The sequence below is a fragment of the Triturus cristatus genome, chromosome 1_2 (assembly GCF_964204655.1).
Source record: "Triturus cristatus chromosome 1_2, aTriCri1.1, whole genome shotgun sequence".
NCBI lineage: Eukaryota > Metazoa > Chordata > Amphibia > Caudata > Salamandridae > Triturus > Triturus cristatus.
In genome coordinates this window covers 1,118,434,642-1,118,461,546 of record NC_140580.1, presented here as the reverse complement: position 1 = coordinate 1,118,461,546, position 26,905 = coordinate 1,118,434,642, and positions in this window count along the sequence as shown.

The following is a 26,905-nucleotide window of genomic DNA, read 5'->3' as shown; positions in this document are numbered from 1 at the left end:
CCACTCCGTGCCACTCTACTCCACTCTACTGTAGTGTGATGGTTTGTAATTGTGTTGTCACTTTCGTTGACAGCATGGCAGGGGCAATGTGTGGTGCAAGTTGCAGAGGTCTCCTATCGAGAGCCCTGGCACTTATGGTTTTTTTTTGTGGGTTTTTTTTTTTTTTACAAATTAAACATTGAACGTAAGATTTCTCTGCAGTGTAACTATCTACGTATGTTGACTCTTTAACTCTTTAAATCAAGAGCTTGACACTCGCACCCAGAGGTGCGCGGTAACATTACTTACGTAAATACAGGTACGCCCAAAAAATTGTGAATCCGGCCTTCAAACGTTGCCTGTCCATAGAGCAAATGTATTGGATTAGCTAGAGGCTTGTCTGCCACCTCGTGGTTTGTGTTTAGATTACAGTCTTTCCAGTGCCATTAAACTGCGGGAATCCGATCATTTTAGGACCATATTATGATAATAACAACTTAGTGTTTATATCGCACCTCTGCCGTTTGCAAGAGCTGTAAATAACAGATGTTGCTGTTACAGAATGTAAAATACATCAATTTACCAACCTTGGAAGGATGGATGGCTGGGCCTGCCTTACCAGTATGCAAACTCGTGACATTCGGGCCATTGGAGAGGTCAGAGGTCAAAGTTAAGTCGCAGAATCTTCATTCAAACTCATCTTCCTTTTTTGCGGTGTGTTACGCAGCTCGAGAGCAAAATCGGTCCAGGTCCCAGCACAGGCTGATCTGTGCGCCAGGGCAAGAAGAGAGGGCTACAGATCTTACATCCATGCACAAGTGTATTACATATAAACCATTTCATATGGGCCACAGCGATTGTAAGAGAGACATCCTAGTCCACGATATCCTGTGTTTAACATGTGGCACTTATGCTATTAAGAGTGTAACTAACATAATCCCATGTCTAACACTTGAAAAGTGCGTGGTCACCACTTATTACATACTGCAATAAACACAGAAACAGTGGTGGGAAATTAGTCACACGATTGTTCTGGTGCAAATACTGCTGGGCCCTTTCCTATTAAACAAATAGCAAAATTGTGCAAATGGATTTGTGCAGGTTTTTCTTCTGCACCAGTGTGTGCACCAGTGTGGCACGGCTACTAGTGAGTTATTATTGTTAGTAGTGTCTCTGTCCCCGTCCACAGGACTGAATCAGCCTAAAGTTTGCAAGGAGGAGAGAGTTACAGAGAAGCTTGCGCCTGATGCAGACGGCACAGGTAAGAGTCCCCAGTCACAGGGCGGGGACAGGTGGAGGAGGAACGCTCAGGGGAGAAGCTGAAGAGCTTAGGGGGGGCAAAAGCTGCCAGAGTCCCCACCCCCCGCAGCAGCTTCTCTCATGCTGAGGGATGTGGACGGAGCTTCATCAGAGGGAAAAGGACTGACTGCTGCACGCGCGCCCCCACTGCACTGGTGTCTTGGTCGCCGAACCCCGAAGTCTTAAATGAACTCATAGTTGTTGTCTGTGCATGGAAGGTGCTTCGAGCATCTTTAAACAGTAGGAGTGACTGCTGTTTCTGCATGGTAGCATCCTGACTAATAATCATGAACATACAATAATTCCCGCTGCGTGCAGGGGCCAGGAATTGTTCCAGCCAGCGTGCGGGGACCCAGGAACGTACGTGTGCGTGTGTGTGTGTGTGTCTGTCTGTCCGTCCGTCCAGAAAATTCAAATACCCCATACTTGAACCCAAAGCTCTTATGGTACCAAGCAACGCAAGTCACTGCAACCCTCCTCAGAAGAGCTTGCTTGTCTCTTCCATCCAAACATCTATCCATTCATATTTTCATCCTTCCATCCACCCGCTGATCACCGCTTCACCTTTATATTCTGTCATCCTTTGTCTTTCGTCCAACATTCAGCCTGTCACCATTCCATCCATCTGTCCACTCATCTATATCATGACCTACCCACCAAGCATTACCATCCTTTCACTCAGTCACCCATCCCCCTTTCATCCATTAATCCATCCACCTTTTCACTCATCCATTCATCCTTTCACTCCATAGATCCATCCTCCTTTTCACTCATCCCTCCATCCATCATTTCATTCAGCCGCCCATCCTTGCACTCATCTATCCACCCTTCGACCATCCATCCACTCATCCATCCATTTAGCTTGTCACTCATCCAGCCGGATATTCACTCACTCATCCATCCATCTAGCCTTTCACTCAGCCAACAATCTTTTCACTCATCCATCCACCATTCGACCCATCCATCCACTCATCTATCCATTTACCCTTTCACTCATCCATCCTTCGCCTCACTAACTCATCCATCCATCCACCCATTCTCTCATCTATCCATCTGTTCACCCTTTCATTTATCCATCCGTCCACCCTTTCATCCAGCCATCTATCTACCATCCCTTTCACTCATCCATCCTTACATCCTTCCTTTCACTCATCCATACATCCTTTCTTATCCATCCATTCATCTTTCCTCCCTTTCACTCATCCATCCTTATATCTATCTTTTCACTCATTCATGTATGCATCTATCCAGCCACCATGTCACTCACACATCCATCCATCCATTTACACTTTCACTCACCCATCCATCCTTTCACTCACCCAACTGACCACCCTTTCATCGAGCCATCAATCTATCCTCCATTCCACACATTCATCCATTCTTTCACTCATCCCTCCTTACATCTATCGTTTCACTAATCCATCAATCCACTCTTTCAACCCGTCCATCCATCCTTTCACTCCATACTTCCATTTACAATCAATTTACCCTTTCATCCATCCATCCATCCATCCATCCTTTCACTCACTCATCCATCCAACCTATCACTCAGCTACTCATTCACCTTTTCACTTATCCATTCATCTACCCTTTCATCCAGCTATCCATCTACCCTCCCTTTCCCTCATCCATCCATTCTTTCACTCCTCCATCCTTACATCCATCCTTTCACTCAGTTCATTCATCCACTCATCGATCCATCCGTTTACCCTTTCAGTCATTGATCCATCCTTTCACTCACTTATCCATCAATGTTTTCTCTCATTTTCCATCCATCTATTCACCCTTTCACTCATCCATCCACCTTTTCACTCACCCACCTAGCCACCATTTCCCTCAGGCATCTATCTATCCATCCTTTCACTCATCCATTCATTCTTTCACTCACTTGTCCATCCATTCACCCTTTCACTCATACATACATCCACCTTTTCATACAGCCATCCATCTATCTCCCCTTTCACTCATTCATCCATTCTTTCACTCATCCATCCTTGCATCTATCCTTTCACTCATGCATGCATCTATCCATACATCCCTGCACTCAGCCACCATTTTAACCACACATCCAGCCATTCATCCATCTTCACTCACCTTCCCACCCTGTTTCATTAATTATGAGCCATTGTCTGCCGAGGTGCAGACAGCAGAGGCCCATCAAAAACCCCACCCCGCTTTGTAGCTGCTAAAGCGAGGGGGAGGGTTGACGGCGCCCGTGTGTATGTGTGTGTGTGTGTGTATATATAAATATAGTCAGTCAAAAAGCTTTATTTCGATAAAAAGTTATCATAAAAGCATATACATACAAACATATAAAAACAGACAATTCATCGAGAGAGCAGTATTTACAAAAGGTCACAGTGGTTGTAGAAATGCTCTCAGTCTAATGGCTTAGTGACTAATTAGGTAGATTCAATATAGAAATGTTAAGATTTGTTAAAAAGAGTTAAAAAGAGATTAAAAAAGTACTATGTACAAAATCATCTACTAGGGCTAGTGAGTTTGCTTCTAATGATCCAAGACCAGCCCAAGAATTTGGCCACAGCACAAACTAGCACCAAGCTTGTGTCAGATCGGAGGATGCGTAAAGCACCACGATAGTTTGAGATGCCCAGGAGGCGGCAGGCAGGGCCTAACCATCTTCTTCTCGGGTTTCTGTACGCTGGGCATTCGAACATATTATGGGCTATGCTTTCGACCTTCTCTACACAAGTCAAACAGGTATCCGGTGTCTGGTAGGGAGGCTTCCATTTGCTGGTAAACTCTCGAGTTGGAAGAGTCTCGTGTCTGAATTGAAGATACAGTGATCTGTCCCTTGGTTTTTGTATGAACTCAAGATAAGGCTCGAAGCTAATAAGCTGTTTATGCATGTAAAAAGCTTCAGTTAACCTACCTGCGTTGGGATTGCTGAGGTCCTGATTGTCAATCCAGGCCCAATATGCTCTTTTAAGATCCGCCTTACTCACGGGAGCTCCATGCTCCCAGGCGTCGTTTAAACCAAGCTGCTTAAGGGATTTTTTGATGTTACGGAGCCAGCTTATTTTGTAGGAGCCTGCAGTGTTCATGATTTCTCTCAGGCCCTCAGTGTATTTTTCTAGCTCCGGTGTGCGCCATAGGCGGGCCCAAAATAACAAAGGACGCAGCCTTGCAATATCTTTAATCGAACGCCTACCCAAATCACTGAAGAGTGGTTTCAGAGGGGTACCCCTGGGCATTAAGACTAGGTCTCTCAAAAATTTGTTCTCGGACAAAATGATATCTTCAAGATTGTCAAAACCCCATAATTCGGCTCCATATAGGGCCGAACCGACTGCTTTAGCCTGATAGATCATTAATGCGGGAGTGATTGGCTTGCTCCTCAAGGAGCGGTGTTCTTTTGCAATCACTCCCGTGGCTCGTTTGTAATTTAGCAGCATCTTAGTGATATGGGGTCTCCAGCTTAAAGTGTCGGAAATTCTGATTCCTAGATAGTCAAATAATTTGACATATTCTAGGGGGGTTCCGTCAGACATAATGGATACTCTGGGTGATTTATGTGATTTGAAGGAGAGGAGCTTAGTTTTTGATGTATTAATAGCTAAACCTCTAAATGAACAGAACAGGTGAAAACTATCTAGGAGCTTCTGTAGCCCTGCTGGTGTCTGAGAGATCAGGAGGGTGTCGTCCGCAAAGAGGAGGGTGGGGACTTTTTCACCCGCCAGGGCGGGGGCGTCAGCTGGTACATCTTGCAAACATTTCACCACTCCATTCACGAACAAAGAGAAGAGGGTGGGCGCCAATACGCAACCCTGGCGGACACCTCTGTTGACTGGAATCTTTTCAGTTTTCTGTGTCTGGGTTCCCCACCGCACCCTTGCGAAGTTACCCTCATGTAGCCGGAACAGAATATCAAGAAGAGGAGGCGGAAGACCCATTTCCTGAAGAACAGGCCAAAGGCGGTCACGAGGGACCAGGTCAAAGGCGGACTTCAGATCAATAAAGGCCAAATGGAGGCTGCCCCTGCCAATCGAGACAACCTTCCAATATAACAGAAGCAGCCTGAAGACCTGGTCAATCGTGCTCGTATTCGGCCTGAACCCAGCCTGGAAGTGCGACAAGACACTATGCTCAGTGACCCAAGACAGGATGCGCTCCAACAGGACCCTGCCAGCCACCTTTTGGCCAACATCAATGAGGCTTATTGGTCGGTAGTTGGCAGGGTCCTCTCTGGAACCCTTTTTATATATTGGTACTACCTCCGCTCCTTTCCATGACTCAGGGATTGGTGACCCCTTGAAGAGAGCATTAAGTAAGATGGTAAAATACACAGCCCAAGATTTAGGATCGGAGCGGAACAGATCACCAGGCAGGCCATCAGGGCCTGGAGCTTTAGCTGGGACCAGTCTATTAATGGCAGTCATGACTTCCGCCTCTGTGAACGGATCGTAATTGGCCAAGACGGAATTTATTGGGGCAGTAAAGGGAGATGTACTCAGATTTTGATTATCTTCGCCCGAGTAGAGATTTGAGAAGTGAGCAAACCATTCTTGATTGGTGATATGGTTGGAGATTGCATCAGGGTCAGAGCCTCTTGAATATCTACACAAATTCCAAAATGTGGTTCCATCCCTGGCTAGACTAGCAGTTGTTAAAGCCTGCCAATGAGATTCCTCCCAGGCAGACTTTGCTTTAATGACAGCCTTTTTGTAACCAAACCTGGCGTGTTTGATAAGGGAACAATCCTTTGTTTTAATGGCAGTTACAAGCTCCGTCCTGCTTGATCTGCACTCAGAATTGAACCAAGAGCCAGGTGATTTATGTTTATTAGTTTTATTGATGGAAGAGGATATGAAGAGTGCCCCGATCAACTCGGTTGTAGCTGCATGTATAGATGTGGCCCTTAAACTCTGGTCAGATTCCTCACAAGCTTCCCTGAGTTCTGCAGTTTTAGCTAGCAATATTTATTTTATAGAAGCGAGTTTTTGTTCATCTATGGCGATTTTAGGCCATTTAAGAAATCTTTTGCAGTTCGATGGAATAACATCTTTGGTGGGCAGTATAGGGCAGGGATCAGGAATTGATTGATCTGGTGGCCACGGGTTCTTTAGTGTTAAGCACAGGGGGTTATGGTCACTGTCAATAGTTGGGACTATGACCAGGTCCACTGCAAAACACCAGAGTTTACGATCGATTAGGATATAATCGATTCGGGATGGGCTGGAAACTCTATTAAAAGTAAAGGCTGCTTGAAGATCGGTAGGAAGCCGACCGTTGGCAGCTCTCAGCCCAAATTCCAGGACCAAGGCGTTTAACTGGATTATCACCGGTGTCCATCTCTTCACTGGGGGAACAGTCAGGGAGGGTATCCCCCACCTGGCATCTTCCTCATCAACCTCTAAGATGTCTTCAGGGGCAAGGGGCTCAAAGGTACAATTCAAGTCCCCTGCAACCAGGATAAGTGAATTAGATGGACAAGAGGAAAGCTCTTCTTCCAAAGTGGTGACAATAGGTGACTTTGAACCTCCTTGGGTACCTCTGACATAAATGTTAAACAGCTCAATGGAGAACCCCCCTTTCGGCCCACTCAGAGTTAAATGCATCATGTCCGGTGATGGACTTTGTACTTCACGGACTCTACAGGAGAGGGCAACATTAATCCATATTATGAGGCCTCCAGAGGGGCGGCCACGGCCAGTGGATCGGGCGGGAACACAATGGCAGGTGTAGCCAGATTTGTACAAAGGTGTTAGGCTCCAAGTCTCTTGGAATATGCAGATGTCGAAAGTAGCAATAAAATTATTCCAATCCGGCAATGTGAGTTTGGCTTTCAGGCCGGCGATATTCCATGAGATGATTTTAACATTCATTAGTGGAGGTAGAGATAGGGAAGTATCGGGGTCCGGAATATATGGAATAGGAACTATAGGTTGTGTCCCGCCTTCCCCCATATCCCCACTAAGAGTTGCAGAAGAAAGTATCTGGGGAGACAAACTGCAATTGGCAATCAAGGCTGCATAAGGCACTCCACCGACAATTGGTAGAGTATTTATTGTCGGGGTTAGTCAGTCGATTTGTTCCAGGGTAGATACACCCTCAGAACCATGGTTTGGCGGTCCACCCCACCTCCCCGCACAATCTTGGCTTGGTGTGAGAAAGCGTCTAAATTGAATATAAGACGAGTCCGGAGAGGAGGATCTATACTCGAGTGCTATAAGGCCATCAGCTAAGAGATGATTAGCTAGGGTCAGCTCTATTGTATCTTTAGAAATATTGTTAGCTCTAAGTCTACGGACCCTTAGTAGGTCATCTCTTATAAGGGATCGACAGCCTCTGACATGGCGAATCCAATGGATGACCTTGTTTTTTAAGGATTCTTCACTCTCATGCCCGGCAGTCGTGGGAACACCCACCATGTAAACAGTAGGTTGTATACTGGGCCTCGGTCTTTGCGCTGTGGGAGGTGGAAAAGGCAGGGCGTGGGCTGTATTTCTCTGGGCGGGATGAGGCTGGCTATTGGTAACGTGAGAGTTCACAATTGAGCGAGAGTTCATGGTGGTATTAGGACAAATAGTCCCAGCTCTAATAAGTGGTAAAGGGTTTAGTCTATCCTGCGGAAGTGAAGATGGCGGCTGGGGCAGTGTAGATACGTTAGAATCAGTGTTTGGAAAAGGAGGTATTTGTGGCTTTGAATAGCAAACAGTAATAGGTAGAGTGATTGGTGGTTGCGATGATTGAGTAGGAGGTTTTTTAACTATTAGCAGTAGTTCCGCTACTAGTGCTTTTAAGTCACTAATTTCAAGTTTCAGAGACTTAATAGTTTCCATGATTAGACCTGTATCTGGGGCGGTTCTACCTAGTGTTTCTTGGTGCAACCTATCCCCATCTGGGATTGACCCAGATCCAGAGCCCCGATCTATACATGAGTTGGATATTACAGGTACATCAAAACTAGCAATACTACCGATAGGCTTGACATAGTCATTATCAATAACGGCTAGTGGCTCAAAGCGATTTGAGCAAACAATGACAATGGGATCGAGAGGGACTGGGTTAGCAAGAGGGACACAAGAGCTTGCTTCTTCGGTAGCTAGTATAGGATTGTCATTGTGACTCTGCAAAGTGTCCCGTGCTGTAGATTTTTTACTAAACATTTGAGGAATGATAACAGAACTTGGGCGGTGGTTAGGTGGGAGCGATGGGAGTGGAGGTGTGGGGGATATGTCTGATTCTAGGAAGGAAGTGCAATCGTCAACTAGAGAGTCAATGCGGTCTAGTGTAGCAGCAGGCATGGATTTTTTGCTCAGCTTTCTGGCCTTGTTCCTTTTAGCCATGTTGCCAATAAGGCTAGCAGCACCCCCATTCACATCAGACATTTTTCTTTTACCCATCGTAGACCTCGCTCAGCCGCTCGACCGCGCGCTAAGTGGTAAGCTGTTATACAAATTCCCGAGATCTACAGTCAGACAGGGGACCCCCCAATAGCAACACAGTACCATATAGTAGGGTAGGCGTAGATATTTGATGGGTGGCGCATCCGACATGGGGCAAGAACGTTAGGGAGGTGGCCCAGCCCGGCCTCCTACGGCCCCTGGCGGCCACAGACGGTCCCGCCCTTGTCCCGGGCTTAACCCAGCGCTGCCCGCACGCGTCCCGCGTTGCGGCAGGCGCGAGCAGCAGTTGTAGGTTTCCCCGGTGGCAGGGGGCGGGGCTTCAGGTGTCCGCTCGGCCGCTCCGGCTCCTGGGGCAAGATTGTGGCTGGATTCAGGTGCGTTAGACCTGCACCGACAACGAAGCGTCTCCCGCGAAGCGGGAGGCGCGAGCAGCAGTTGTAGGTTTCCCCGATGGCAGGGGGCGAGGCTTCAGGTGTCCGCTCGGCCGCTCCGGCTCCTGGGGCAAGATTGTGGCTGGATTCAGGTGCGTTAGACCTGCACCGACAACGAAGCATCTCCCGCGAAGCGGGAGGCGCGAGCAGCAGTTGTAGGTTTCCCCGGTGGCAGGGGGCGGGGCTTCAGGTGTCCGCTCGGCCGCTCCGGCTCCTGGGGCAAGATTGTGGCTGGATTCAGGTGCGTTAGACCTGCACCGACAACGAAGCGTCTCCCGCGAAGCGGGAGGCGCGAGCAGCAGTTGTAGGTTTCCCCGGTGGCAGGGGGCGGGGCTTCAGGTGTCCGCTCGGCCGCTCCGGCTCCTGGGGCAAGATTGTGGATGGATTCAGGTGCGTTAGACCTGCACCGACAACGAAGCATCTCCCGCGAAGCGGGAGGCGCGAGCAGCAGTTGTAGGTTTCCCCGGTGGCAGGGGGCGGGGCTTCAGGTGTCCGCTCGGCCGCTCCGGCTCCTGGGGCAAGATTGTGGCTGGATTCAGGTGCGTTAGACCTGCACCGACAACGAAGCGTCTCCCGCGAAGCGGGAGGCGCGAGCAGCAGTTGTAGGTTTTCCCGGTGGCAGGGGGCGGGGCTTCAGGTGTCCGCTCGGCCGCTCCGGCTCCTGGGGCAAGATTGTGGCTGGATTCATGTGCGTTAGACCTGCACCGACAACGAAGCGTCTCCCGCGAAGCGGGAGGCGCGAGCAGCAGTTGTAGGTTTCCCCGATGGCAGGAGGCGGGGCTTCAGGTGTCCGCTCGGCCGCTCCGGCTCCTGGGGCAAGATTGTGGCTGGATTCAGGTGCGTTAGACCTGCACCGACAACGAAGCGTCTCCCGCGAAGCGGGAGGCGCGAGCAGCAGTTGTAGGTTTCCCCGGTGGCAGGGGGCGGGGCTTCAGGTGTCCGCTCGGCCGCTCCGGCTCCTGGGGCAAGATTGTGGCTGGATTCAGGTGCGTTAGACCTGCACCGACAACGAAGCGTCTCCCCATATATTTCAATGGAGGTGCACATTTGTAAAAAAAAAAAGAAATACAAAGAAATAAACATGTCACTTCCATATGAAAATGCAAGTAGCATTTATTATTTTTTTCCCTCACTCTGAGAAAATTGTTTTAAAAAATCCCACATTGCAGGATGTAGCCAAAAAACGTAGTTCCTAAAACTAAGTAGCCTTAAACTGCCCCATTCTAATAGAAAAAATGAAAGTAAAAATTGTCTGCAAGGTTAAAAGTGCATTAGATCAAAAACAGACACACAAGGCCCTTTTAAGAAGTCTGCAGGCTTCAGCTCTCAGTATGCCTTGCCCTGGCAGTTTGCCTCATAGCTCCAGTTCTATTTTTTCTGGTTCGTGCTGACTGGATCCTAGAACACTTTAAGGAGAGTTTTTCTCCTTACTTTTTGAGGTCTGATTCCCCTGAAAGTGTATATTTTCTCATGTCGTTTGATGTTTTTAACGTCCCTTCACAATATCTCCCATCTACACGTGTCAAGATTATCTTTTTTCCCCAATGCCTTCACTGTTTGAGAAGTGTCCTTTCTGTGGTAGGAAGAAGGCTGCCACAGATCCACATTTTGTTTGTGATCTGTCTACCACCTACTTACTCTGTGCCCAGTACCAAATGTTGTCAGAAAATGACAATAAGTGTGCTTAAGGACCAATAAGGGATTCATTTGAGGGGACAGTTAGAAGATCTGAGGGCCGAACAGGAAACTGCAAGGTCATGGAGTTGCTCCCTCTACTGTGTCTCCGTTCTAGACGCTCCTGATGATCTCAGGATCAACGGTCAATGTTGCAATAAGCATCTCCACCAACATGCTGTTAAGGGATGGATCTTTGACGTCAATGGCAAAGAGACACTTACCAGCTGTGGAGACATTGATGTCAAGACCAACATCAAGACCTTTGTTTTCAAGACCTTCAACGTCAATGTCATTGATGTCAAGACCATCATCACCGGTTACCATATCATCGAACTCAGTAAGAACACCACCTTCGAAGTGATCAAGGTCAAAAAGATCACTCTTGAGACATTCCAGGTCGACTTTGATATACACTCAGTCAGTAAAATAGACCCAGAGGCATGATTCTGCTACTCCTCTAAGGGGACCTCATTCTGGTCAATTGTCTTTTTCTCCCACCTTTACTCATAGAAGGGCAATTTTGGCCTCTAATCCTTTTCAAGTTCCTCTATCTCTTTTGCACATTCAACTAAAACCAGTCATTGTATAAAGGAGTACTTCTGTGTCTCCTCCTGAAGACATACCATTACCTATGTCACCAGCTGTTCTAGCTCACCATCTTTTCCATTCCCCTGAAAAGCCAGGTATAAAAACACCAACCAGTTCTCCACCACCACCAAACTCTCCTCCATCTCATAACTTCTGCTGGGTTTTATTCCACCTATACTCTGACTTCTACACCAACGTCACTGCTGCATACGTCGCATGTGAATGATATTACCACTTTTCATGATGTGCTTATTAGAGTTGATATTAAGCTCCATCGCCCTCACCATTAAAGTTTTCGATACTGCCCGGACATTGCTCATTCACTTTGTCTGGGCTGGAAAAAAACTGCGTATAGGCTGGAACACCCTAATTATGCCCTATGAACTCGGGGGATTTGGAGTCCCTGAGTTTTACTTCTATTATCTCGTCGCTCAAGTCCATTTTACATATTACTGGTATCACCCTGATGCCCGACTCCAGTATCCTAACCCGGAGCGATCCCAGATACATCCTAATCCGTTATCTGCTATATTGCCACAGGGCCTGCCCCGTTACCCCTCTGAGATTCAGATGCTGCCCACATGCCCACATGTTGGGCTTGGACATAACTACGATGGTATTTACAAACCGAATTTTTATAACCGGCGCATATACCATTAGCAGATAATCCATGGCTACCCCCCACCACTGAAACCTTTACCAAGCGTACATTAGCTAGACATGGACTAGGGGAGGTTGGGGACTTGTTCAAGATTCACGACTGTGCACCACGGAAGAACTCCTTTCCCACGGGGATGCTCCTTACATGGACAGATTCCTCCTTCATAATCCTTGATTGGGACAATTCCAGACGCTGCGAAAGAACCGGCTGACTTTCCCCCCTCACGCTAGTTATAGCTTCACTGGACGGAGCCCATTTGGTTTCACGTCTATATCATCTATCGTTGTCTCTCCAACCTGCAGTCGGCACCAAGGCACGTGCAGCCTGGGAACAGGATCTGGGTAGACCAATGACGGACAAAATATGGCAATACTGCTGTTCACAGACACGTTATATTTCGAACAATCATCACCATAAACTACTACACTTTAAATATATACACCGAGGTTAAATAACCCGGCAATTGTTGGCCAAGATGGATCCCAGCACCTCACAAGCGTGTGCTAGATGCGCTGCATCTAATGCCGATTTTTCACACTTTGCATGGAATTGCGGGCCGGGTCTGGGGTATTGGGGGGAGATCTTCCGACACCTATCTCTCATGGTGGAACAGACCATACACCCTACACCACTGACAGCATTGCTGGAGTATGTTCAACCTTTGAAGAAAAGTATAAGACGATTTACGGCAATCGCTTTGCTAATCTTGAAGCGTCAGATCTCTCTACATTGGGGCAGAGCACAAACACCTATTGTTAGGGCCTGGCTCCGTGACCTGATTCACTGTGACACAATGAGTGACTTATACACCACACTGTTGCCACCAACTTCCCGCCCGCATGACATTTGGCAACCATTGAAGAACTACTTACTGGCATAATCCCCGACGGAGACCGAAACCCTCACGTAGCTATATCTGAACGGTGTATTGCACTGGGAGGTTGAGATAGGGTGCGAATTGCTACTTAATATTAGTGTTTGTTAGAATATGTACACGCCTTGAATCACTGCAAGAACTGTAAAAGCAATTGTATTTGATGAAGTCCACTATGGGGACGATTGTCATCAATTTTGAAGGAAGTACTCTATACCTTATTTAACGTTGGGTTATGCTCCTTGTTATTATTGACCTACTTCAAATGATTTGAGATGCTGTCTCTTGGCATGCGCTTATGAGTGCGTTTGTACACTGCAAATCTCAATAAAGAAACGTTTCAAAAATAAATATAAAAGAATCAAATTTACATGAAACTGAATCTAATAAATTACTAATTACTTAAAAAAAAAAAAAGAGTTGATATTAAGCTCAACATCCAATTGGAATTTCCTCACGTTATTTTTCTCCAACGTGGAAACTTAACAGCCAAGAGGCACTTCAAGAACAACATTAGCTCTAATCCCAGAACTGTCAAATGAAAACTTCTGGCAAACATCAAAATGACGACTCCTAGAATACTTAAGGAGTACAAACCATCAGATCAGGACCTTACATTTCTACAGCAAGAACCTAAGCATGACTCTATCACCATGATGGCTGTGGTAAAAGGACATGCACTGCACCATAATCCTCAGTCCATTCCTGACCTAGAGAATAAAAGAATTGATGCAGCAGGGCGCAACGTAGGTGATCTGCTGTAGTTTCATTTAGAACAGCCACCTTTACTTTGAAGTTACGACAGGTCACTTTGTAAGATGTTATCTTACAAAGAACACAGGCAAGACTTTTTAGAAGTCATTCAAGAGGGCTGATAGACTTGAATCAAGGGATTAGCACAGTTATTGGTTCTATGGATTTAGCGACCACTCAGTATTGCCACAGTATCTCTCTGTATGTGTTTTTCAATTACGACTCACATCTCTCAAGCTAGATGTGCAACTGAAGATTCTAAATCTTCCTTTTTCTGGATCTGTTCTTTTTGGTCCTCCTACCGATAAGGAAATGAAACAAATGAAAAAAGAACTAGACACCCTAAAATCAGTGGGGCTGGAGGAACGAAAGAGAATTTACAGATCCCAATACTGATGTTGTGACTATAGATATCAGGAGCAACGGAGGGTTTAACTCACTCAGTGGGCCTACAGGCAAAACATTTAAGGACAACTTCAAACACCTTATCAAAGACATCCCTGTAGAAAAATACCAGCAACAACAACATTCCTCATCATCCAGCAAATCAAGAACACAGTCAAACAAATGGGAACCGCAATCCATCGCCTCTGTTCGTCACTCCGGTTGGAGGGAATGTATTGAAATATTTATTAGAATAGGTCCAACGACATTGGACAGATGGGTATTGCAAATCATTGAACACGGCTTTAGCATCCAATTCAAATTTCCTCTTCCCACTTTTCCACCAAGAAGTGCACTGAAACTACAGCAGCACACATTATAAAAAGAGGTTTCACCTCTCCTACAAACACAAGCACCAGCACCGGTTCCTCCTACACAAAGAGGTAAAGGTATCTATCAAGATATTTTTGGCACCCATAAAAAGGCCCAAAATCTAATATTGTCCAATTTGTGACCTTCAACATTCCAACAAAATCATAAAGAAATACAAATTTAGAATATTAATTTTGGACAAGATTTATGCTCAATTAATGAATGAAAGGAGATTGGATGTGTTCAGTTGGATTTCCAAGAGACCTATCTTTATTTCCCAATAACTGAAAAACTGAAAATTCTTGAGATTCACTGTCTGAAATTTTACCAGGAACTTTTCCAAATACATGGCGGTAGTGGCAGCTTTCCTACACAAGAGAAAAATCCACATTCACCCATTCCTTGATGATTGGTTCATAAAATCAAGTTCCTAAAAGACAGTTCCTCGACATTACAACTTCACCGTTCATTTACTTCACCGCCTCAGACATGTCAACATAGAAAGTCGAATACAACCCCTGCTCATATTCTTAACTATCTAAGGCCAACTTCAATCACAAAGAGAGAAGTTTCTCTGAAGAGAGTGTTTTTTCCATTATGAAGAAGTATCATCATCTTCTACACACTCTCCTCTAAAATCTATATTGTGTTTAAAGGGTTATGGAGAATGCCCCAGACAAAGGCTACTGATATCTGGGACCTTGTTGTATCCCAGACTAAGCTAAACTCTCCCACTAAAATTATGTCACCAACTGTGAATTTAGCTAATGTGTTGAGAAATAATACTTGGAAGCCATCTTGACCTGCGTTAGGAGCATAGACTGAGGATAGTGCCAGATTTTGTTTTGTTGTTAAGTGAGTATTGGGACGAGGTTCTCCCCTTCATGGTATATTGATATCTAACCCTGCCCTCACTGCCCAACTGCATATGTAACTGGTAACCTCAATTGTATTGTTGGCCCTGTAGTTACCCATATCTAGTGTATACGCAGAGGCCTAGGTCTGTCCCTGACAATATAAGGTCCAGGATCTGTCCTGTGACCTAGAGGGGCGCACCAAGGATACCCTTAGAGTGGACAGAGGACTACTGTCCCTGTCGTGGGTTTAGCACATAAGGCGGAGGTGGCAGCATACCATGGTTGTGACCTACTGGCCCCTCCTGTGAAATGTTATGTTGCTATAAGGAAATATCTCTTTTTGCAGGATCACCCCCAAAGTTTTAATATTGATGCTGCTGGTTGTTCGACTCTGGCCCTTTACAACATGTATATCTAATTATCTCAGCAACAATTGGTATAAGTTAGCTTATGTGTACATTTCTAGTATATGCTACGCGAGGGGTACCTAGGGCTTATAAGTTAAAGTGTCCCTCATGGACTGCAGAACTTATTGTGCCACCAGGAGTGTTAAAAAGCAAAGCATCACTCTAAACCTGCTATTGCTGGCTGGCAGAGCAGTTTGTAAATAGCTCATTTAAAATAATTACAAAGTCCAGACCTTCTGTTTTAATATATATATAAGTAACTCCTAAGTCAGGTCTATCAAGCCCTAAGTTAAGGTGTTGTATATTAAAAAGTGGAACATGTTGTTTTACATGTTTTAACAGTAAAACCTCTAAAACGGTGTTTATACTGTAGAATTCCTAGCAGCCCCATTGGCGAGTATAGGATTACATGCAGACAACTCCGAAATGCTAATGTTTGAATGGGAATAATAAAGTTGGTACTTTTGCTTTCAATGGGATCACTGCATTAAACTCGACTTGATGAGCAAGTCGAATTTGATGTAACTTTTAAGTAAACAGCAACTTTAGAAAGTTGTCACTCTGTTGCCCAAAGTTTGCAAGTGACTACTGGTTGCTGGCTACAAGATAGCCTTCTGGACGTTTAGCACACAGGTAGCCACACCTCTGGGGTGGGCTACCAAGCTCCACACACCAAGGGACAGCTTCTGCCATCTTGGGAATCGGAGGAATATTTAATTCTGGGCTAGCTAGATTCCCTACTTTGAAGGAAGTCATCATGAGGCAGGAGGGGACCTGTAAGCCCATTGGCTACTAGTCACAATTTCCCTGAGGGAAGTTTCTGTGCATAAAAGTGACATCCGTGGCACCGTGACCCCAGATCACGTCTGTACTGCAGAAAGGACCAAAGAAGGACTGACCAACTGTTGTCCAGGCCCATTAAAGAAAGACTGCACCAAGACTGGACTGCAGCTGCTGCTCTAGGGGCCAGCAAAAAGAGAACTGTGCCTGTGGCACCCTGCATAAGGAAAAGTCATCCCTGAGTCTCAGACAGAAGTGTTGACTCCAAGAGTCAGCCGCTTCCCGTGCAGGTAAGAGCAGTGGGGTAGGGTCAGGGTATTTCGACAGACGACGACGAGGGGAAATTAATTATTTATTTAATTTTCCCTTGTCATTGTCTGTCGAAATCCCCCCCAACCCGGCTCATGGCCCCACAGCTTTTAAATGTAAATGTAAATGTATGAATACTTGTATAGCGCACGACTACCCGGAGGTCTCTCGGCGCTTGTACGAATACCGCTGTGGAACCCATCCTGGCTTTTCCCTGTGAGGCGTCCACTCCTGGGCACCCCCAAGGTGAAGGCCAGGCATCCTTAGCGTTGTGGGGGCCGTTGTGGAGATTAAGCAAGCTATTGCCCAGAGTTGCAGAGTGGGACTCCATGATTAGAATGGCACCGAGGCGAGAATTATCAGGTCCGTGGAATTTTGAGCCCAAGACTCGCCGAGGCGGGGAATTGAACCCTGGTCCCGGGCTAGACCTCTGCATCAGGGTCTGCCGCTCTAATCATTGAGCCACACTTCTCCACTTTTACCACCACTGGCCGCGGCTACCAAGAGTCAGTTGGCTGACTTCCTGTTATAGCTACAGGACCACAACACCTGAAGAAGCTTGACATGGCAAGTTATTAGCCATAATCACTTGACCACTGCCAATCGGGAGACTGAGCCCCGACCCTCAAACGTTGCACCCTGGTCTACCTGACCCGAGAAAGTCATCGGAGTGCAGTTTGGTGGCCCAAGGCAGACACTAGCCTCCGTTAAAGGGAACCGCTGGTTTCGCTGAAACCAGAGACCAGTAGACCAGTGGCAACTGGTCTTTGGTTGAATGTCAACTGGACTTCGAGGGACATTGACCCGGTGGCCAAAGTCGCTTAACAATGGACCGAAGAGTTGCCCTAGGATAATCCCCGTCCCCGGATCAGCATCCTTCAGCACATTCAGCATCCTGTATCCTTTACATAAGAACCACTCCATTGCAATCTATGGAGCTTCACCCATAGAGCCTGGAGTTGAACTGAAGACTGCTTTGACTGCAAGATAACTGTCCTGCCAAGCCCTATTGGCCCTGTGACTCGCTCCCTGCTAGAGTTAGTCGCCTAAAGCAAGACGGAATAGCTGAACACCACTTCATAAAAGTTTACAAAAGTTTTCAAAGTCACCGCTAACAGCGGTAGTTGCCATTGCTTGTTTGCGATTTGAGTGAAAAGCAGTGAGTTACGGTTTGTTTAATCATTTATTTCTTTGGAACCCTCTGGTGGATTTTGTTCATTTTGGTATCTAAAAATTCATGATCTATTTTTGTAAATTGGTGTCTGATTCGCTATGTGTCGTGTTTCTCTTTCTTAGTCAACTGTTTTGGTACTTTGGTTTGGATGACAGAGAACTTTCTTCAACTTAATGCAAGTTAAACCAAGATCATGCTCTTTGGAGGAGCCCAACTGCTCTGGTCCCTGGTTAGGCGGCCAACAGATTTAGACACAGCACCTACTCCCAAATCCACAGTAAACATGTGGGCGTATGCTTGGACCAGACTCTTACTATAAAACATCAGGTAGTGGTTACCACTGGCACCTTCTTTCATAAGATGAGTCTACTATGCACAGTCTTTCCTCTACTTCCACTCTCAATGCGCAAAACCCTAGTGCAGGCACTAGTGATCAGCTGCTTGGACTATTGCAATTCTCTCCTAGCGGCCACATATGAGTCCCTACTTGCAAAAATTCAGGTAGTCCAGAACACAGAGACTCCCCTGATTTAAAATATGCCGGCCAGATAAGCCTCCTCTCCCCTTCTACAATCACTTTATTGGCTGCCCGTGCACATTAGAATCATTTTTAAGATCTGCTGTTTAGTGCATAAATCACTGAACGGCAAGGGTCCAGATACTTGGCTGAGAAGCGTATTCCATACCAGCCAAGCAGACCTTTAAGATCTACGGGTAAAGCTCTCCTTACCATTGCTCGATGAAAAAAATATGTACAAAGGGTAGAGCATTCACTTACTTGGCCCCTTAGTACTGGAATAAACTACCCACTCACATTTGGAAATGCAAAGACCACCTGCTTTTCAGGAAGCTTCCCAAAACCGAGCTATTTCCATACTAGCTCTGCTTTGCCTGTGTTCACTCCGGCACTGAGATACCCCTTGCGGGGGGATTCAAGCGCCCTACAAGTTAAATTAACATCCCATAACATTATAACTTCTAAATGATTTGCACTTGTTCCTTTGTTGATGCCCGACTGCTTGAAGTCACAGTGAGGTCGCACACTACACCAAATAATAATCCGCTGTCCTCACAGCTGTCATGTGAAAATCTAGAACCTTCTGATGACATCCTATTCTTATGTCGAGTGTCCCTGTGTGGTATGCGTGTAGCACGTGTTATAGTCGTACGGCTCTGTGGATAAGTCTGAGAACAGAAACCACTGAGATCCATTTTGGATGCCCCTGGTGTACCATGGCCCAAGATGGAGGATGAGGACAGCTTCCTTTGACAATGGAGGTGCATTGCCTGCATTCTTGTGGCTGAAGGTTGGATATTGAGACACTAAAGTGAACTGCATTAGGACAGGAAAACCGTTAGATATTACCTGAAGACTTTGTTAGAAAGGAGCTGCTCATTAGGTTTTCTTGGGCACTGCCATTTGGTTGATTGTAGGGGAGATGGGTGGCACTGCAGTTTCTACTGTGCAAGATGAGGAAGTTTCTAGGTAAGGCCTGCCCTTTGTCTATCCCTGATTACTACCAGTGAGAGGTCGATGACAGCCAGGTGCAGAAACCTCACTTCATTCTGTCCATGTTGGATTTGCTCCAGTTTGAAGACAAGCCCAGTGTTACCTTGTTTAAGAAGCATCACTTTACACAAATGCTTTGCCTGAACAGCACTTGAAAGAGAACCACCCAACTCGTTGTGTAGGTTGAGACAGTGGCTCGACATTTCCAGTCTAAAAAATGTGTATGAAGTTGGGACCCAAACGACCTCACTTTGTGTGGAAAAGTATGTCTTTTATCTTGCCATTCGCTCCGCCATTTTGTGCTTCACCCTTTATCACTGACCTTCTCTCTGTATCACGAACGCTCTGGGGCTTCACTCTTGACTTGCCTCATTCCTGCACGGACGCCCACACCCAGTTCGTTCCCCGGCCTGCCACAACCTGACCAACTCATGCTCAACCAGTCGGACAAGGAGTTTCCCAGATGCTTATCGTCTTCACTCTGTGCACTACGCCCTGCAGGCGTCCAAAAGCTACCATCTGCGGACTTATCAGATTGACCTCTGCTTGTTGTATGAGTATGGTTTTCGCCTATGCCCTGCAGGTACCCAACAGCTATCACCTGCTGATTTATCAGATTGACCACTGCTTGTTGTGTAAATTTTGTTCTCCTTGCACGCACAGGGTGGGGATGAAGGGTATATAAGATGCAGAACCAAAGTACTCAGCAGATTGCCTCCTCAGACATTTATGGGTGTCTGTTGCTGATGCTCTCTCTCTCATGAGATTGGAATAAATATCTTTTCTCTCCGTGCTCCAGTGGTGGTCTCATTTTGTATTCCGGACTCGTGGACAATAGGGTGACCCTGCACCTTTGGGTGGTCTTCCAAGGAGACTCCCAAATCCACAATTGGCGCCCAACATGGTACCCCATCAGTGAAGTGGCTGCCCGGTCGAGGGGTCCCGAAGAGGAAGTTGAACGGACGGTGGTGGGGTATACCTACGCGAAAAAGACCCTCGTCCTCGTAGCCACCACCTGACCTTCACTACATCTGAAAAGACCCCCGCAAGTGGCTCCGTTCCTGACTCAGGCCCCCAATAGACTTGGACGATCCTTGCAGTAAAGAGACCGCCTGGAGAACGAGACAAAGGATTCTGGTAGGGTCGTTGGTTTGCGACACCTTTTTGTTGTTTATTTGATTGTCTGGGTTTTTGTTATTGTTCAATCTTTGCAAAGATTGAAGTTGAGCGGGTAATGTGGACTTTTTGTCCGACCTAGAAACTTGTAGAAACGTTTTGGTAAAATAATATAGAAAAACATGCCCCGTTTAGTAAATTTGCACGATGGTGTTGTTGTTGTACATCTCGATTGAGGGTGCTGGAAGATAGTCAGCCGGCCCCCCCGGAAGGTACCCCAAGTAAGGTCATGTACATAAAATACGGTATTTCTCCCATAATGTATAACTCATTAAGGCATAAATACACGTCCAAGGATATAGAGACTCAGTGGCCCATATACGGTTCTTTTGAAGCACAAAAAATTGAGGCTGTAGAAATACAACTCCATAGACGAAGGTCGCGACAAGCTATGTTTGACGCCCTAGGCCAATGGAAAAAGTAGGGAGCTGAAAGAGAAAGAAGGGCTCAGGCGAGGCTACAGAAAGAGGCTCGTAAGAGCGATAAACAGATGTTAATAGAATTACAACATGAAAAAGTTGTGTCCAACCTTGCGTGTGCAGACAGAGAACACAGGTTGAATGTGTCTGGTCAGTATCCTGTGCGTCATACACCACTAGCGCGAGCAGACCCCCATGAAGAGGAGCTTCTCCTCCACCCATTGCCACCACGTACCATGTCCCTCCCCATCCTATCCCACAGCCAGCCGATGGGAATGTACCCCCCGAAAACACCCAACCCCTACCTCCCGATCCCACTGCCCCTCCCGCTCAATCTGACCCCGAGACAACATCTTCTGCTCAATCCCACACACCCAGCATTACATCTACACAGAAACAGGCCTTGGATGGTCTAGTTCGCACCTGCGTGGAAGATCTTTTCACCTCTAGTCAGATCCGTGCTATCTATGAGGCCTATGCACCACCTCAAAAGGGCTACTTCCTACAACAATTTGCTTATGAAGTATTCTCTCTTTATGAGAAACGCCACGAAGTAACACCAGCAGACCATGTTAGAGGATTGTATCGTAAGTTTACAGAGGGGGGGGAAGTGCTGAAGAAAGCAACAGTTTGTTAGCACTCACGCTACAAATGATGGAGGGTCTAAGGAGGGACCAGGAGGAAGAGGAAAAGCCACCAGTAATGGAGGGTGCGACTGGAGGGCATAATAAGGGAAGCTGCTCCAGTTTTTGTCTCCGCTCGAGGGGCAGTTAATGCTGAGGGATTGGATAGTCCAGATGCCAAAAGTAGGACGTTATATAATTGGGTGTACACTCTGTGGCTTCGAGCGGACATCTTAGCTTTCAAAAAGGACTTACCCGACCCCCGGAAGAATTCTACTGGATTCTACGAAGGGCTGAATACGGTTATTACCACCTACACCATGACTCTAACAGAAATAGATCAGTTTTTTGGGCTAATTCTGCCCCCGGACATTTGGAGACCCATAAGGAAAATAGATGATCAGACCCTATTCGAGCATAAGTGGGAAGATTTAGTAACCATGGATAAGGACAGAAAACCTGGTGAGGAACCCGCGGAGGCTATCTTAGCACTGCCAGGTCGCATAGTAACGAAATTGAAGGCCGCCATCCCGGCCAGAAAGGTTGATTGGACAGTCAACCGCTTGCAAACAAAAGTTTGAGGAAATGACGTCTGACGACTTCTCTCGACTCAGCCAGGTGTTTATTGACTAGTGGACAGGACATGATGACTGAGACAGGCCGACACTTACTAGTTCAGACTTTTGTTAAAGGATTGTTGCCACCCATCTCCACAAGGTTACAAAAAGTATAGAGTAGCAAAAGCACTGGCCTGCTGCAACACCCACACAGATCTTGACTATGGCCCAATATTATGAACATCTGTAGAATAAAATAGAGGAGGAAAAAGATAAGAAAAGAAAAGAACTCAAAGAAAAGGTAATGCATTCCCAAATAAGCACTAGAGGGGGAGGAAACGGTAGAGGTCCACAGAATATGCCTGCGACTGCTAGAACACACCCACCCCCACCCCCACGTCAACTGTCCCAGGACCAATGTGTGTATTGTAAAGAGACAGGCCACTGGCGCGCAGATTGTCCTCTTTTACAGCGAAATACAATGGGTCGGGGAAGGGGACTAAGTAGAGGTAGAGGAACAGTCCCACCCTCCAAAAGACAACGCCACAATGTCTTCGATAACAATAGACAGGCATTTGCACACGATTTTACAATTGACCACTTCCCCGACAGTGAATTTGCATGAGGCAACCAGGGACAGGGGAAGGAACCAGTGGAACTTCCAGTCGATCAATCAGGCCCCTATGTCACAGCTTCCATGGTTTGAACTCAGGGCAAATTATTGGTCGACACAGGGGCCTCTGGAAGTGCCCTCTCACATAAGCTGATTCCTAGGGCACCCCTGTCTGGCTTATCGGTCACATTCATAGGATTTGACAGCACGCCCTCCACCAACCCCCTTTCTACTGAGGTGCCCCTGGACATACAAGGAAACACAGTGATGGCCTCTTTTCTGCTCTCCCCAAATTGCCCAGATAACTTGATGGGCATTGATCTCTTAAAACATTACAGAGCCACCATTCGCTGTTCTCCCCAAAATGTCTGAGTCATATTGTTTGACAATGATTGCCCTCTCAGTTATGAATCCCATTTTTATTGTCTCACTGATTCCGAACAGCAGGATTTGTCCCAGTTACCCAACACCCTGTGGGCCATCACGGACACCGACGTAGGGGAGATTGTGATGGATCCTGTTCAGATAACAGTAAAACAGAATGTGCCACTCCCTCGCCTCCCCCAGTGTAAAATATCTGCAGATGGCAAAAAGGCCCTCATGACTATAGTGTGGGATATGATTACAGCTGGGGTAGTTGAGGAAGTCAAGTCCAACATCTGCAACAATCCTATCCATCCAGTTTTGAAACGTATATCCACCTCTGAGAAAATATACCGTTTTGTCATTGACCTCCACGCAGTTAACAAAATAGTGGTTCCACGTTATCCTGTGGTCTCTGACATAACAACTATCTTAACAATGATTCCCTCAACGGCTACCACCTTCACAGTCATAGACCTCAAAAATGCCTTTTTCTATATACCAATACATCCTGATTCACGCTATCTTTTTGGTTTCACCATAAAGAACAGATCCTACAGATTCTGCCGTGCTCCTCAAGGGTATACCGAAAGTCCTACCATCTACAGCCAAGCCCTTAAACAACAGCTCGACCATATACAGTTACCATCAGGCGCTGTCCTCATTCAGTATGTCGATGACATTCTTTTGGCTGCGGACACTCCGGCCCTGGCTCGCACTCCCTCTCTTACCACTTTACACTTTTTGGCGTCACAGGGCTATAAGGAGTCCAAGAATAAGCTACAGTATTGTAGACAGCAGGTGACCTACCTAGGACATCTGCTGTCAAATGAGGGACGTACCCTTACACCTGACCGCATCCAACCAATACTACGCCTTTCCTCTCCTACTACCTAAAGAGATGTTCATGCACTAATTGATCTCACTTCCTTTTGTCGTCAATGGATTCCAAATTTTTCCTTCATAGTTAAACCACTCCTTGCTTTACTTACAAAAGACACACCCACACCTCTCCCTTGGACACATGAACATGACCAAGCCTTTCAAGACTTACGCCACGCTCTTTGCTCTGCACCAGTACTGGGCACACCTGATTACGCTACACCCTTCTGCCTCTACACCCATGAGTGCTCAGGATGTGCTCTCTCGGTCTTGACTCAAATTTACGGCACCAAACAATGCCCATGCACCTACTTTTTGGCCACTCTAGACCCTGTGGCCCAAGGTCTGCCCTCTTGTCTTAGAGCGGTCGTGGCTGCGGTCGTCTCTATACGACAAAGTGATGGAATTGTGTTGGGATCCAAACTGATGGTATTAGTTCCCCACACAGTTGACATATTACTGAATCAGACAAAGCCACAACACCTCACCAGTGCACGACTGACAGGATACGAACTTACGTAGCTAGCACCGCATATAACGCTAAAGCGATGTACGACCTTGAACTCCACCACACTCCTGCCCACACCAGATTCAGACGCCACAGACATTCCACATGACTGCCTTTTTCAAACAGAAGAACAGACCAAGGGGCGGGTGGATTTGAAAGACATCCCTCTCACGGAACAAGATGGGCAATTGTGGATGGACGGTTGTTGTATTAAACTATCAGATGGTAACACATCTGCTGCCTATGCCGTCACTACTACCAACACCATTGTTGAAACTGCACGCATACCTCAGAGATCGGCCCAGGCAGCGGAGCTTATAGCTCTCACCCGCGCCTGTCTCCTTAGCCAGGATCTCACTGTCACCATCTATACCGACAGCCAGTATGCATTCGGAGTAGCCCACAGTTTCGGTAGCCTCTGGAAGGAGAGAGGGTTCCTAAAGTCCCATCGTACACCCATCCAACATGCTGGCTCAGTAACTGCATTGCTCCAATTCTTGACACTGCCCGAGCACTAGCTATCGTTAAATGCAACGCACACAAGAAAGTCACAGACAAAATAGGACTAGGAAATGCCTTTGCTGATGAGACAGCCCGGGCTACTGCACAAGAAAGAGCACATACCACTATGTACATAGTAAAATCCCAAGCAGTGAAGTGGCATGACTTTAGACAACAGATATGGGATATCCAGTCCACTGCCACTCCTGGAGAACTTCAACAATGGGAAAAAGAGGGCATGCTCGACGAAGAAAAATGTTGGCGGTCCAAGGACACAAAACTTTGGAAATTGCCAAATGCCTATCTCCTCCCATTGCTGAACATGACTCATTTACCGGCCCACACCAATGCTGCCACCAAGACTAAAATATTACAGGAAGTGTGGGATAACAACAAACTCCGGTCTACTGCCACCAGGCTGGTCCAACAATGTTTGGTTTGTCTCCGCTACAATGTAGGTAAAGGGACTTGGGTACCACGGGCAGGATATGCCATCCCTACATAACCCTTCAAAGTCCTGCAGATGGATTATATCCAAATGGAATGATGCAACAACCTTAAATATGTTTTGGTGGTTGTTTGCGCGTTCAGCAAATGGGTGGAGGCCTACCCGGTCAGAGACAACACTGCCCTACCTACTGCCAAGATATTGTTAAAAGAGTTCTTTCCCCGCTATGGCCTTTGCCGAGTCCTCTGGAATTACAGCGGGAGTCACTTCATTGGAGAAGTAGTCAAGCACAACTTAGCAGGATTGGGGGTTCAACAGAAATGGCATGCCGTCTTCCACCCCCAATCGGCAGGCCTTTTGGAAAGATACAATGCCACGATCAAATCTAAACTAGCCAAAATAGTGGAAACTACGGGGCTCAGATGGCCAGATGCTTTGCCACTGGCCCTTCTATCAATAAGATCTGTCCCGCATTCTCGCACCTCGTTGACTCCATACGAGGTGGTTTTTGGACGCCCAATGAACATCTAGGGCGCACCCCCTGCTAACACATTGTCTGATTCCCCTTGTGAACTGTTGAGTGATTATTTGTCTGTACTTACACAAACTTTGTCCTCCATTCATCAACAGGTCGAGGAAGCATTGCCTGACCGATCCACTGGGCCGGGAAACACCATCCTACCTGGGGACTATGTGATGATAAAAAACTTTGCCCGCAAGAAGACGTTGGAACCCTGGTGGAAGGGTCCCCTGCTAGTCCTCCTGACGACTAGAACGGCTCTACGAGTGGAGGGCAAGAAAACCTGGATACAAGCCGTACATTACCAGAGGGTCCCCAGCATCACTCAAACTGACCCCACCTTGTCGACCTACAAAGAACTATTAACATGCAACTCCCCTCTGTATCCCCTGTGTATGGCCTCCAAGAGCCAGAACTTGAATTATTCGAAGATAACACAGTGCCAACTAAAGAAAGATACAACTCCGCCCACGCACTGCCTCTGGAGCTCCAGCGACCGGACAGGTGAAGTGAGCCAAAAGTCGCAGGGCGGTAGTATTGTCTGGAAGGGTGGATTGGTACTCCTTGTAGTGGGGTACTGAGAAGCCTAGCCAGTGAAGCAACCACCAGCTACCGGTGACGCGTAGGGCTCACCTTTCCTCTCCAACAGCTGTAGAGCCCAAAAGAAGACTGATTATGACCAATGACGAAACAATGGAACTTTCCAACAAGAAGATAGCATTATGTAACAAACTGCATAATAACAGGCCAATATCTTTGACGACAGTTCTACTCCTTACTATTTTCTTCGCCATCCTCTTCTGGATCATAGAAGAAGGGGCACCAGCCAAGGATACCATATTGCCCACTGATGCTTTAGCGCTGGGACAC